The sequence below is a fragment of the Lissotriton vulgaris genome, unplaced genomic scaffold (assembly GCF_964263255.1).
Source record: "Lissotriton vulgaris unplaced genomic scaffold, aLisVul1.2 SCAFFOLD_301, whole genome shotgun sequence".
Classification (NCBI taxonomy): domain Eukaryota; kingdom Metazoa; phylum Chordata; class Amphibia; order Caudata; family Salamandridae; genus Lissotriton; species Lissotriton vulgaris.
This window is the reverse complement of record NW_028244321.1, coordinates 569,329-583,672: the sequence shown is the minus strand read 5'-3', so window position 1 is coordinate 583,672 and position 14,344 is coordinate 569,329. Positions and strand designations below refer to the sequence as shown.

At 49.0% G+C, this 14,344-nt stretch overlaps 4 non-coding genes across 4 annotated transcripts; all 4 read right to left on the bottom strand.

Moving 5' to 3' along the window:
- Positions 1–424: 424 nt before the first annotated feature.
- On the bottom strand, positions 425–496 carry TRNAH-GUG (transfer RNA histidin (anticodon GUG)). The gene has a single exon. It is a non-coding gene; the product is annotated as a tRNA-His (tRNA).
- Positions 497–3,364: 2,868 nt separating this feature from the next.
- On the bottom strand, positions 3,365–3,436 carry TRNAH-GUG (transfer RNA histidin (anticodon GUG)). The gene has a single exon. It is a non-coding gene; the product is annotated as a tRNA-His (tRNA).
- A 1,287-nt stretch (positions 3,437–4,723) lies between these two features.
- TRNAS-AGA (transfer RNA serine (anticodon AGA)) lies at positions 4,724–4,805 on the bottom strand. The gene has a single exon. It is a non-coding gene; the product is annotated as a tRNA-Ser (tRNA).
- Positions 4,806–14,262: 9,457 nt separating this feature from the next.
- TRNAS-AGA (transfer RNA serine (anticodon AGA)) lies at positions 14,263–14,344 on the bottom strand. Its single transcript has one exon. It is a non-coding gene; the product is annotated as a tRNA-Ser (tRNA).

Here is a 14,344-nt window from a genome sequence, read left to right as displayed (position 1 = left end):
TAATCTTACTATTGTATAAATGCCATTTTTAGAGAGTGAGCATTTCTCTGCACTTACTGCTCTATTTGCATGAAAACCTGTCTCCAATTGACCTCTGGATTGGGCTGCGAGACAGCTACATATGTGCATTCCCTGTAGACAGCCACAACACAGGTCACTCAACTGGAACTGCATTCATCTGCATTCTGATTGGCCAGGGGGAGAGCTCCGCTCCCCTTACCGCAAATATGTTCAAGAACGATAATTTATGTCAGTAAGTACAGTATACCTACATCTTATAATCATGTGTGTTTAAATAATTTGTCGTTAGATCGTTTAAATATTGAAAAGGATCTGTTTTTAATAGACATTTTACAAAAACAACTGGTACATTTGGGAATTCTGTAAAGGAAAAACCCAACTGCCGTGACATTGCCAACCACAATGCCGTGACTCGGAATCGAACCGAGGTTGCTGCGGTCACAACGCAGAGTACTAACCACTATACGATCACAGCGAGCTACTTGGGCTCAATAACGTACAGTGACATGAAGAAATTATAATTCGGAACACTCAGGGCTACTCCTGTGATAGGCTGAATGTGTTCATTGCTTCCTCATTCCTTATACAAAGGCTTTATTTCCTCAGTGGTTGATAGGCTGAAACCGTTTCCTGGCCACCTGCATGTGAACTGGAAGGAGTCAAAGATCACACATACACTGGTGGGCCTGTGATGGGACACCAATGCAGAGAAACACACCTGGCACAGATATCCTATTCTGTTTATTAGACCTGCATCTCCCCTGTACCTCCTCAAGCCATCTGTATGTGAAGCAAGAAAGAGTTAAGGAACGGTCAATCTACACTTTTATTGGGAGGATGCTGCCGTGAGCTCCTCCCAGCTAATCACACAAACAGCAGTAAAGCAAGATAACTACACAGTTAGGGGGGACTGCATGGTTAGGTTTTTGAGGAATTATTGAAACTGACCTCAGTGACCCATAATCAGAGCTGTGGCTAATGACTGCATGCCTAATTATGATGAAGCAAGCACCATGGCTCGTAGGGGCCCCACAGCACACTTTTCTTAGCTCATTGAATTAAAGTATAAACTTCTGCCATGTGTGAGTGGTAAAGGCTTGTTAATTTTGTTGCTTTTCAAATTCACGTCTGACAACAAGACAAAGAAACATTGGGGCATCAGACGCTTCGGAAAGTAGCCACCAACCGCAGAGAAAGAGAGAAAGAGGGAAAAGACAGTATGAGGTGTGGAGAAAACAGCAGCAGGTACAAGGAGCTCAAATGAGATTAATGGCGCCTAAATAGAGCACGTAAAGGAACAGTTACAAAACTAAGAAAAGGGAAAGAAAAGACTAGGAAAAAACACAGAAAGAGCTTGTAGATGAAATTCTCTTCCAGGAACAGCAGGTTAAGAGAAATTACACAGGGAGCAGTTAAGCTTGTAACACGGGGGAGAATAGAAAAGAAAATGCAGTTTTATGAAGTGTGTTTGCCTAATCCAGCTAGCACTTTTATTTGATTTCTCTAATTGCTTCTTTTATTGGTAAAGTAAGTTTCAAGTGCATGCACAGGTATGACCGAGAGAGCCAGGGTATAATAATTTGAAGCGTTTGCACCAGCGCTAATGAAGGACGAGAGTTATAGCAAAGATATGAAAGGGGGAGCGATAATAAAAATGTCATACGGCAATAGTGACACCAAAATAAGCCACCTATTTATAAAACTGACATGGAAGAAATACTAAAGGTTAACTTCTGAAATTGTAGCCAATGTTAAAAAGATTCTCGTTGTCGGCAGGATTCGAACCTGCGCGGGGAGACCCCAATGGATTTCTAGTGCATCGCCTTAACCACTCGGCCACAACAACTGACTGTAAGGCGTGTGCACATAATCTGTATGCAAGTTTTCAAGGTGTCCCACAGCAAATTCCTGATATTCTGCAATGCACTTTTTAAAAATAATATATTTTTCAGCAGGCACATTCTCTCCTAAAAACAAAAATTGCATGCGTATATCTCTAGTTTGGAATACCATAGGCTTGCATGCATACTCCCATGGGTCACTCAAGTTTTTTGGACCCTATTGCACTCTGTTTTCGTGCTGCTTTTAGTATATGGCCCATATTACAGAAGTCTACCATCTTTGAATATTTGAGGCTCCTTTGTAAGTGCTTTATATTTTTTCCTTGAAGAGCTATATAATAAAGAGGTCCGGGAAAGATTGCATTTATGGAAGATAAAAGAAGGCCCACTTGTCTCACCAAATGCTGTAGAGAAACCTGATGTTTTACTCATGTTATCCTTAGTTCGTTTTTGTTAGACCTTGCATTCTTAAGGGGGTCCCAACCCCACCTTATTGCTTTTCACCTCCGCATTTTGCTGTATCTTTTTATTGGCCTTAGGACTCTGATCACTTTATCGCTACTAATCAGTGCTGAAATGCACGTGCTTCTTCCTTAATCATGTGTATAATTGGAGTATACCTGACTGACAGATTTAATTTACTTGAAAGCCCCTTGTAAAGTGGTATACCATATACCCAGGGACTGATTGTGCCGCCCAAAGAAATAGCATTTCAAACCTGTCTCAAGCCTGCTACTGCAGTGCCTGTGCTGCAGTGTACTGCCACTTCGACTTGGCATTCAAAACTACTTGCCAAGCCTTAAACTCCAATTTTATTACATATCAGTAACCCCTAAGGTAGGCCCTGTAGTCCTAGGGGCATCATGCTATGTAAGTAAAAGGTAAGACATGTACTGTGGTAGTTTGTATGTCCTAGTAGTATCAAACAGTCTATTACATTTTTCACTACTGTGAGGTCTGCCCCTCTCATTGGTTAGCTTTGGGTATTCCCTTATACTTTTTGGGGGGTAATTCCATATCAGAGAGGAGAAGCTTTATTTATTTATTGATAAATCCTATCTACTGGTGAGGTTGGATTTAATCTTACTATTGTATAAATGCCATTTTTAGAGAGTGAGCATTTCTCTGCACTTACTGCTCTATTTGCATGAAAACCTGTCTTCAATTGACGTCTGGATTGGGCTGCGAGACAGCTACATATGTGCATTCCCTGTAGACAGCCACAACACAGGTCACTCAACTGCAACTGCATTCATCTGCATTCTGATTGGCCTGGGGGAGAGCTCTGCTCCCCTTACCGCAAATATGTTCAAGAACGATAATTTATGTCAGTAAGTACAGTATACCTACATCTTATAATCATGTGTGTTTAAATAATTTGTTGTTAGATCGTTTAAATATTGAAAAGGATCTGTTTTTAATAGACATTTTACAAAAACAACTGGTACATTTGGTAATTCTGTAAAGGAAAAACCCAACTGCTGTGACATTGCCAACCACAATGCCGTGACTCGGATTCGAACCGAGGTTGCTGCGGCCACAACGCAGAGTACTAACCACTATACGATCACGGCGAGCTACTTGGGCTCAATAACATACAGTGACATGAAGAAATTATAATTCGGAACACTCAGGGCTACTCCTGTGATAGGCTGAATGTGTTCATTGCTTCCTCATTCCTTATACAAAGGCTTTATCTCCTCAGTGGTTGATAGGCTGAAACCGTTTCCTGGCCGCCTGCTTGTGAACTGGCAGGAGTCAAAGATCACACATACACTGGTGGGCCTGTGATGGGACACCAATGCAGAGAAACACACCTGGCGCAGATATTCTATTCTGTTTATTAGACCTGCATCTCCCCTGTACCTCCTCAAGCCATCTGTATGTGAAGCAAGAAAGAGTTAAGGAACGGTCCATCTACACTTTTATTGGGAGGATGCTGCCGTGAGCTCCTCCCAGCTAATCACACAAACAGCAGTAAAGCAAGATAACTACACAGTTAGGGGGGACTGCATGGTTAGGTTTTTGAGGAATTATTGAAACTGACCTCAGTGACCCATAATCAGAGCTGTGGCTAATGACAGCATGCCTAATTATGATGAAGCAAGCACCATGGCTCGTAGGGGCCCCGCAACACACTTTTCTTAGCTCATTGAATTAAAGTATAAACTCCTGCCATGTGTGAGTGGTAAAGGCTTGTTAATTTTGTTGCTTTTCAAATTCACGTCTGACAACAAGACGAAGGAACATTGGGGAATCAGACGCTTTGGAAAGTAGCCACCAACCGCAGAGAAAGAGATAAAGAGGGAAAAGCCAGTATGAGGTGTGGAGAAAACAGCAGCAGGTACAAGGAGCTCAAATGAGATTAATGGCGCATAAATAGAGCACGTAAAGGAACAGTTCAAATCTAAGAAAAGGGAAAGAAAAGACTAGGAAAAAACACAGAAAGAGCTTGTAGATGAAATTCTCTTCCAGGGACAGCAGGTTAAGAGAAATTACACAGGGAGCAGTTAAGCTTGTAACACGGGGAGAATAGAAAAGAAAATGCAGTTTTATGAAGTGTGTTTGCCTAATCCAGCTAGCACTTTTATTTTATTTCTCTATTTGCTTCTTTTATTGGTAAAGTAAGTTTCAAGTGCATGCACAGGTATGACCGAGAGAGCCAGGGTATAATAATTTGAAGCGTTTGCACCAGAGCTAATGAAGGACGAGAGTTATAGCAAAGATATGAAAGGGGGAGCGATAATAAATATGTGATATGGCAATAGTGACACCAAAATAAGCCACCTATTTATAAAACTGACATGGAAGAAATACTAAAGGTTATCTTCTGAAATTGCAGCCGATGTTAAAAATATTCTCGTTGTCGGCAGGATTCGAACCTGCGTGGGGAGACCCCAATGGATTTCTAGTCCATCGCCTTAACCACTCGGCCACAACAACTGACTGTAAAGCATGTGCACATAATCTGTATGCAAGTTTTCAAGGTGTCCCACAGCAAATTCCTGATATTCTGCAATGCACTTTTTAAAAATAATGTATTTTTCAGCAGGCACATTCTCTCCTAAAAACAAAAATTGCATGCGTATATCTCTAGTTTGGAATACCATAGGCTTGCATGCATACTCCCATGGGTCACTCAAGTTTTTTGGACCCTATTGCACTCTGTTTTCGTGCTGCTTTTAGTATATGGCCCATATTACAGAAGTCTACCATCTTTGAGTATTTGAGGCTCCTTTGTAAGTGCTTTATATTTTTTCCTTGAAGAGCTATATAATAAAGGGGTCCGGGAAAGATTGCATTTATGGAAGATAAAAGAAGGCCCACTTGTCCCACCAAATGCTGTAGAGAAACCTGATGTTTTACTCATGTTATCCTTATCTTTTTTTTTTTAAATATATTTTTATTGCAGGAATTAGTAAATTGTTACATATCTGACCAGCATTATAGATCAATCAAAATCAGTGGAATACAACCCTCCGTCCCCCAGCAGGATGAACCCTTACACAGCCATTCAGCCCACAATCCAATGGTCGGGCGGCGATATCCAATGGGGACTCAACAGGGAGTCGAAGCTGGTCCGGATGATCCACTGTCCGTCATCTGCTTTTCTAAACAATCCTACAAAACCAAAAGAAAAACTCCTCCCTCAAAACACTATGCACCAAATTAACCCCTGCCCAACCCCACCACCAGTGCACGGCAACAACCGTAATAGGATCTGTGAGAGGACCCACGAGGAAAGCAACAGACCTGTAAAGTGCAATCGCCTATCGGGACTCGGGGCGAGCTGCTTCCTCACTTTCGGAATCGCTGGGGGCGCAATAATCCCTGAGGGCCTGCACTAATGTCTCCCATTCTAGCGCTGCCTCCTGCGCCTTCTCGTTGTGTTGTCTCCTAGCTAACTGGTACCTCAGCGTGCTTTCTCCCGCCGCCCATTTCAAGAGTTCGCTGTGCCATCGGGCCCCCGTCGGACCAACCCGTGCCTTCCAGTTCCTGGTCACCTCTCGTTTAGCAAGGAGAAGCCCCAAATCAATGAATTTACTAGTAATTTTGTTTTTGGGGGTATGTGGAAACCAGTGTAGGAGTCCCACTGCTGCATCAACCGATAAGGATCTCCCCGTTAACTCCTCCAGGGTCTTCCCCACTTCCAGCCAGTAGGAGGACAATCCCGGGCAGGACCACAACATGTGGAGGAGGTCTGCATCCGGCGCCTCGCATCTGGGGCAGTCCGCGGAGCCCGTGGCAAAATACTGTTGGATTTTCGCCGGGGTCAAATATGCCCTATGGAGTACGTAGTAGTGGACCAATTGAAAGCGGGTGTGGCGCGTGCCCTTCCAGGCTCGCCGCACGAGTTGGGACCAGGTCGTCTCTGGGATCTCCTTACCTATGTCTTCCTCCCAACGGGTTCTTAAGGTAGTGAGGGGGGCCAACCCCTCATTGAGCAGTCTACCGTATAGGCAAGTGACCGCCTTCACCGTACCCGCAGACATCATGACGTATTGGCACACCGGTGACGTAGGAGGTTCCTCCTGCCCGTGCTTCCAGTGCGCCTGGATCGCTCGGACCAGGGCCGAGTGCAATAGAAAGTTGCTGCGAGGAACCTCGAAGCGATCAGTGAGCTCCTGAAAGGGCAAAAGCGCCCCGTCCTCGTAGAGGTCACCCACCAATTGTAGGCCCGCGTCCTCCCAGTCCGCTAATCGTGACCAATCACCGCCATGAGGCAGGGCCGTCAGCATACCCAAAGGTATTTCGGGTGCATACGGTGTTCGCAACTGGCCCCGGGCGTGGACTCGGTTCCAACACAGGCGAATGGTCTTCTCCTCAAGCGTCAAGTCCTGCAAGGCCAAACACTGTCGCAGCGCTATGAAGGAGAGAACATGCCTGGCCATCCCCGTGCCTCTTCTGTCCTCCGGGCCTCGGAATTCCCTGGCGACCTCCTGGGTGAGGGTCTGTAGCTGCGCCGCCAAGTAGTACTTTTCAAAGTCCGGCACCGCAAGCCCACCCTCAGCTTTCGGCCTCATCAGGGTCTTGAGGGCCACTCTTCGGCGGCCCGAACCCCAGAGGAATCCGACCACCATTGACCGTAACAGTTGAAATGTGGCCGTTGGGACCCAGATCGGTAGCGCCCGGAAATAATACAGCAACCGGGGGAGCGCCACCATTTTGAGCAAAGCGATCCGCCCTGCCACCAAGAGCGGTAGAACAGCCCAGAAGTCCATGCTACCCCGCAGCGCTCGAGTGCTGTGAGCTATGTTCCCATCCAGGAGATCAGATGGTTCATGGTAGACGTACACCCCCAGGTACTTAAAGCAGTCAGGTTCCCACCTAATCTCTCTACTGATATCAGGGCTAGGTGTGCCCTTGCGAACCGGGAAAAGACAGGTCTTAGCCCAATTCACCCGAAGGCCCGAGACCTCCCCAAACGCCGTGAGCGCCGTCGCAGCTCCATTCAGGGCAGCAACCGGGTCCTCAAGGAAGAGCAACAGGTCATCGGCGTACAGCGAGATGTAGTGTGGGCCCGAAGGTGTCCACAAGCCATTATAATGGACTCCCGATCGGAGTAGCAGCGCCAGTGGCTCCACCGCTAACGCAAAGAGAAGCAGGGATAATGAACAACCCTGTCTCGTGCCTCTCTCCACCGGGTATTGTGAGGAGATCAGCGGGCCTGCCCGAACCCTGGCCGATGCCGAGGCATATAGGACCGTGGTCCATCTGATGAAACCCTCGCCGAGGCCGAATCGCAGTAACACAGTGCGCAGGTAGTCCCATTCCAGGCTGTCAAAAGCCTTCTCCAAATCTACCGATAGGACCACCGGGCATGGGGCGTCCACGAGCGGTTCTCCCAGCAAGCGGAACAACCTACGGATGTTCATGGTCGTGTTTCGTCTGGGGATGAATCCAGCCTGGTCCTCATGTACCAGGGAGCTCATGTGACCTAGCAACCTCGAAGGCAAGATGCTGCTCAGTATTTTATAATCGACCGTCAGCATTGATAAAGGACGGTAGGACGCCGGATCGGACGAGTCCCTTCCCGGCTTGAGGAGGGGAACCACTAAGGCCTCGCACATTGAGCCGGGGAGCCGACCAAGCCGCTTCGCCTCTCTATACACTATCAGCAACCTTGGTGCTAGGAGATCAGCATAAGCTGCATAAAATTCAACAGGAAGGCCGTCCAGGCCCGGGGTCTTATTCCTCGCCATCTTTTGAATGGCGCTGCGAATCTCCCCCAGTTCTATGTCGGACCCCAGGGCTTTCGCTACGTCAGGCTCCACTGTTGGGAGCTCCAGGGGTCGCAGATAATCATCGAGCAGGTCAGGGTCTCTGGCAGAACGACTGCGGTACAAACGTTCGTAGTAGTGCAGGTAACAGCTCAGAATCTCAGGCTGAGTGTGTACTTCGGTCCCGTCCGCTGTGCGCATGGACGTCGTCAGAGAGGTCTGGCGCGTAGGGTTAGCTAGCCATGCCAGCAATGCGCTCGATCTATCCCCCTCTGCGAGGGACCTAACAGTATAGGCCTTGTAGTCGAAACAGCGCAGCCGTTCGACCTCCGCCGCTACCGCCTCCTTCGCCTCCGCCGTGCGTTCCTGGAGTTCAGGGCGCCCGGGGCGGCGGAGTTCCAACTCACGGAGTTTCCGATCAGCTGTATCTAAGTCGTCAAGGATAACTCGCCTCATGCCTACCTTTTTGGAGATGCAGTAACCCCTTACCACCACCTTAAAAGCGTCCCATTCAGGCGCCCTCGAACTCGCAGTGCCCCCGTTGGACGCGAAGTATTCCGAGATCTTATCTCCTAGGTCCGCTTTGAATAAACTGTCTTCTAGGATTTCGGGACGCAACTTCCAGGTGGGCACTGCAGGCCGCCCCAGGAAACCTGCGAAGGTCCAGCAGGAGAGGGTTATGATCTGAGATGGTCCTGGTCAAATATTCAGACCGGACCGCCGCTGAAACCAAGTCAGTCGAGCCAAGAAATCCGTCCAGTCGGACGTGTAACTCGTGCAGGCCTGAGAAGTAGGAATAGTCTCTAGTGTCGGGGTGTTGCGCCCTCCAGATATCCGTCAGACCCCAGTGTGTCTGCCAGTCCCTACGACCTTTAGCCACACGGCGAACCGGAGAGTCAGGGAGGGGGGGATGTGAGCGGTCATTCTCCACATCTACTACTGAATTGAAATCCCCACAGATCAGGAGGGGCCCGGAGAAGAAGTGGGCCAACGAGCCCGATAACCTGGAAAGGAAGGCAAGCTGGTCCACATTGGGCGCGTAAACACAGCAAACGTTTAGGTCCCTCCCCCCCAGAGTGCCCAAAATGGCCACGTAGTGCCCCTCCGGATCCACCACTGATTTCGTGACCTGGAAGGGAACCCCAGCTCTGATCCAAATTAGCGCCCCCCTGGCATACGCGGAGTACGAAGTGCAAAAGACCTGCCCTCTCCACCTACGCTGTAGCGCCGCCCCTTCCGCCTTGTTCAGATGGGTCTCCTGCAGCAGCGCTATTTGTACCCCTCTACGCACTAAATAAGCGTGGACTTTGTGACGCCTAGACATGGTGTGAAGCCCCCGCACGTTCCAAGTAATACATTTCACATTAGCAACATCAGCCATTGTCCCACATTGTTCGTGCAAAGTCTCCCCATCGGGGTCCCAACAAAGAAAGAGCAACAATCGACCCAGCACTGATGGTGGCCATTTTCCCCAACCAAAACTCAACAACCCCGATTCGACCCAAACCCCTGCCCACCCTCCCCAGAACAGGACCCAAATAACACCATCTAGTTCCCATCCAAACCATACCCCCAGAAAACCCCCTATCCCCGACTAATCCTGCGGTCGCCACCGTAGGAAGGCCTTAAGGGCCAGGTGCGGGCTGGGCGTTGGCAGTGGGCCCTCGATGCTCGGGCTACCAGGACTAAAGCAAGCCCAAAACAGTAAAAGAAACCCTCAGGGCACGAGCATGGCACCCCACCCCCACTTCCCCGGGATTCATGATCAATCACCGGCCCCCGCCACCCCCGCTGCGGGCCCCCACCCAAATGGATGCAGCTCACCCCGTCAACCCTGTCCATCCAGAAGGTCCTCAACCGATTTCGGTGTGATCACCGGCCTGTGGACGCTATCGGTCACCGATTCCTCCGAGTCTGTTGGCACCCCCTCGTCACCAGGGTCCGCTTCCTCTTCAATGGTACCGTCCCGTGAGCCAGACAGCGCAGACAACACCTCCAACACTCCCTTCCGCTCCGTCGACGTCTCCGCAGTCGAGGGTCCACCTGACCGGCCACGGCGACTCCGAATCCTTTTGGACCGCCGTCGCTGTCCAGGCTCCACTGCTAGCTGAGATGAGGAGCCAAAGCCATCTTTTCCGGCTCTATAGAGTTCGAGCCAGTTACAGACATCCTCCGGGGAATCAAAGAATTGAGTCTTGTTATCGACAATTATGCGGAGCCTTGCAGGAAACAGGAGCGAGTATTGGATGCCCTCGCTCCGGAGCTCGCGCTTGACCGCCAGGAATGAGAACCGCCTGCGTTGGGTCTCATAGGTGTAGTCCGGGAAGATGTTCACCTGGCTGTTCGCCACCTTGAAGGGGCCATTATGTCTGGCGGCATTAAGGATGAGGTCTCTGTCCCGAAAGTGCAATAACCGTGCCACCACCGGTCGCGGGGCACGGCCCCGTTGCGGTGGCCTCGCTGGGACTCTATGTGCTCGCTCCAGGGTGTAGAAGGAGGATAGACCCTCCGGGGCCACCGTGTCTCGGAGCCAGGCTTCCAAGTAGGCCACCATGTCGCCATCTTCAATCTTCTCCGGCAGGCCCACCACTCGAATGTTGTTTCGCCTGTTACGGCCTTCCGCGTCTTCCGCTCGCTGCTCCAGGGCATCAATCCGGGATAGGGCATCCTTCATTGTCGCGGCCAGGGTTCGCTGTGCTGGCTCCAAGGTTTTTATCGAGCCCTCCACTTCCTTGACCCTATCCGAGAGCTTGCCGTGATCCGCTCTAAGGAGGCCTCACTCGTCGCCACCTGGGCAATGTCCTGCTGGAGGGCCGAGCGTGTGGTCGCGATCGCCTCCAAGACACGGTCAAATTGTTGCTGCAATGGTGCGCCACCAGAACTCTCCGGGTCTCCACGTTCCTCTTTGTCCGGGGCCTCCGAGTCTGAGGCGGCTGCGGTAGTCCCCTTGGCTCCCCTCCGTTTCCCCATGTCGCAGGAATCACACGGTGGGGAGTCAGGTAGAGGCGCCACCGAGTGCGGGCGTCGGCTATGTCTCTCCCGGTTGGTGGTCTTCGGGCCGAGGGCCGGCGATCTCCGTCTCCAGGGCCTATTGGACCTCCACAGCTTCGGGCCGCGCCACCACCACGTCGTCGGAGGGCACTGAGGAGGAGGCGGAGACAATCGGCGCCAGGTCGGGCAGGCCCGTTTGGCTGATGAGGACCTGGAGCGAGGGTCACCAACACCACCGGAGACTTTGTGGCGCCAAGGGGCCGTGCTGCCCATGGAAGTCAGTCGATCGGGGAGATGCAGCCAAGTGCGGCTCGGGGGGTCGGCACCGTGGCTAGGGCCGCCAGGCGTCCGTGGGTCGAGGTCCACTATAGTGAGGGCATCCGACCATCTAGGAGCGATCCCCGTTGCCAGAGTCCAATCAGATCGATACCCGGACCATCATATCACAGGGAGATGAAAGGGTGGAGGGTGCGCTGTAGCTAGAGATGCTCCTCCAGTCTAATGGTCCCGACCAAGGGGACAAAGAGGTCCGGGCGCCATGTTGGGGCGCACTCCGCGGATCCACAAACTTCGATTTTCCGTCGGATCAACTCATGTTCAAGTTGCGCCAGGTGCTTCGGCAGGTCCCAATCGGTTCGATCAACGGTTTGCGGGGATTAGGGTGCCCCACGGCCTCCGATTTACAGGATAATCCCGGGCTCAGTCCCGGAGCCGAGCTCTCAGGCGACCATCGCCATCGGCGTCCAAGCCACGCCCCCCCTCATGTTATCCTTAGTTCGTTTTTGTTAGACCTTGCATTCTTAAGGTGGTCCCAACCCCACCTTATTGCTTTTCACCTCCGCATTTTGCTGTATCTTTTTGTTGGCCTTAGGACTCTGATCACTTTATCGCTACTAATCAGTGCTGAAGTGCACGTGCTTCTTCCTTAATCATGTGTATAATTGGAGTATACCTGACTGACAGATTTAATTTACTTGAAAGCCCCTTGTAAAGTGGTATACCATATACCCAGGGACTGATTGTGCGGCCCAAAGAAATAGCATTTCAAACCTGTCTCAAGCCTGCTACTGCAGTGCCTGTGCTGCAGTGTACTGCCACTTCGACTTGGCATTTAAAACTACTTGCCAAGCCTTAAACTCCAATTGTATTAAATATCAGTAACCCCTAAGGTAGGCCCTAGGTAGTCCTAGGGGCATCATGCTATGTAAGTAAAAGGTAAGACATGTACTGTGGTAGTTTGTATGTCCTAGTAGTATCAAACAGTCTATTACATTTTTCACTACTGTGAGGTCTGACCCTCTCATAGGTTAGCATTGGGTATTCCCTTATACTTTTTGGGGGGTATTTCCATATCAGAGAGGAGAAGCTTTGTTTATTTATTGATAAATCCTATCTACTGGTGAGGTTGGATTTAATCTTACTATTATATAAATGCCATTTTTAGAGAGTGAGCATTTCTCTGCACTTACTGCTCTATTTGCATGAAAACCTGTCTTCAATTGACGTCTGGATTGGGCTGCGAGACAGCTACATATGTGCATTCCCTGTAGACAGCCACAACACAGGTCACTCAACTGCAACTGCATTCATCTGCATTCTGATTGGCCTGGGGGAGAGCTCCGCTCCCCTTACCGCAAATATGTTCAAGAACGATAATTTATGTCAGTAGGTACAGTATACATACATCTTATAATCATGTGTGTTTAAATAATTTGTCGTTAGATCGTTTAAATATTGAAAAGGATCTGTTTTTAATAGACATTTTACAAAAACACCTGGTACATTTGGGAATTCTGTAAAGGCAAAACCCAACTGCCGTGACATTGCCAACCACAATGCCGTGACTCGGATTCGAACCGAGGTTGCTACGGCCACAACGCAGAGTACTAACCACTATACGATCACGGTGAGCTACTTGGGCTCAATAATGTACAGTGACATGAAGAAATTATAATTCGGAACGCTCAGGGCTACTCCTGTGATAGGTTGAATGTGTTCATTGCTTCCTCATTCCTTATACAAAGGCTTTATCTCCTCAGTGGTTGATAGGCTGAAACCGTTTCCTGCCCGCCTGCTTGTGAACTGGCAGGAGTCAAAGATCACACATACACTGGTGGGCCTGTGATGGGACACCAATGCAGAGAAACACACCTGGTGCAGATATTCTATTCTGTTTATTAGACCTGCATCTCCCCTGTACCTCCTCAAGCCATCTGTATGTGAAGCAAGAAAGAGTTAAGGAACGGTCCATCTGCACTTTTATTGGGAGGATGCTGCCGTGAGCTCCTCCGAGCTAATCACACAAACAGCAGTAAAGCAAGATAACTACACAGTTAGGGGGGACTGCATGGTTAGGTTTTTGAGGAATTATTGAAACTGACCCATAATCAGAGCTGTGGCTAATGACTGCATGCCTAATTATGATGAAGCAAGCACCATGGCTCGTAGGGGCCCCACAACACACTTTTCTTAGCTCATTGAATTAAAGTATAAACTTCTGCCATGTGTGAGTGGTAAAGGCTTGTTAATTTTGTTGCTTTTCAAATTCACGTCTGACAACAAGACGAAGGAACATTGGGGCATCAGACGCTTTGGAAAGTAGCCACCAACCGCAGAGAAAGAGAGAAAGAGGGAAAAGACAGTATGAGGTGTGGAGAAAACAGCAGCAGGTACAAGGAGCTCAAATGAGATTAATGGCGCCTAAATAGAGCACGTAAAGGAACAGTTACAAATCTAAGAAAAGGGAAAGAAAAGACTAGAAAAAAACACAGAAAGAGCTTGTAGATGAAATTCTCTTCCAGGAACAGCAGGTTAAGAGAAATTACACAGGGAGCAGTTAAGCTTGTAACACGGGGGAGAATAGAAAAGAAAATGCAGTTTTATGAAGTGTGTTTGCCTAATCCAGCTAGCACTTTTATTTTATTTCTCTATTTGCTTCTTTTATTGGTAAAGTAAGTTTCAAGTGCATGCACAGGTATGACCGAAAGAGCCAGGGTATAATAATTTGAAGCGTTTGCACCAGCGCTAATGAAGGACGAGAGTTATAGCAAAGATATGAAAGGGGGAGCGATAATAAATATGTGATATGGCAATAGTGACACCAAAATAAGCCACCTATTTATAAAACTGACATGGAAGAAATACTAAAGGTTATCTTCTGAAATTGTAGCCGATGTTAAAAAGATTCTTGTTGTCGGCAGGATTCGAACCTGCGCGGGGAGACCCCAATGGATTTCTAATCCATCGCCTTAACCACTCGGCCACAACAAC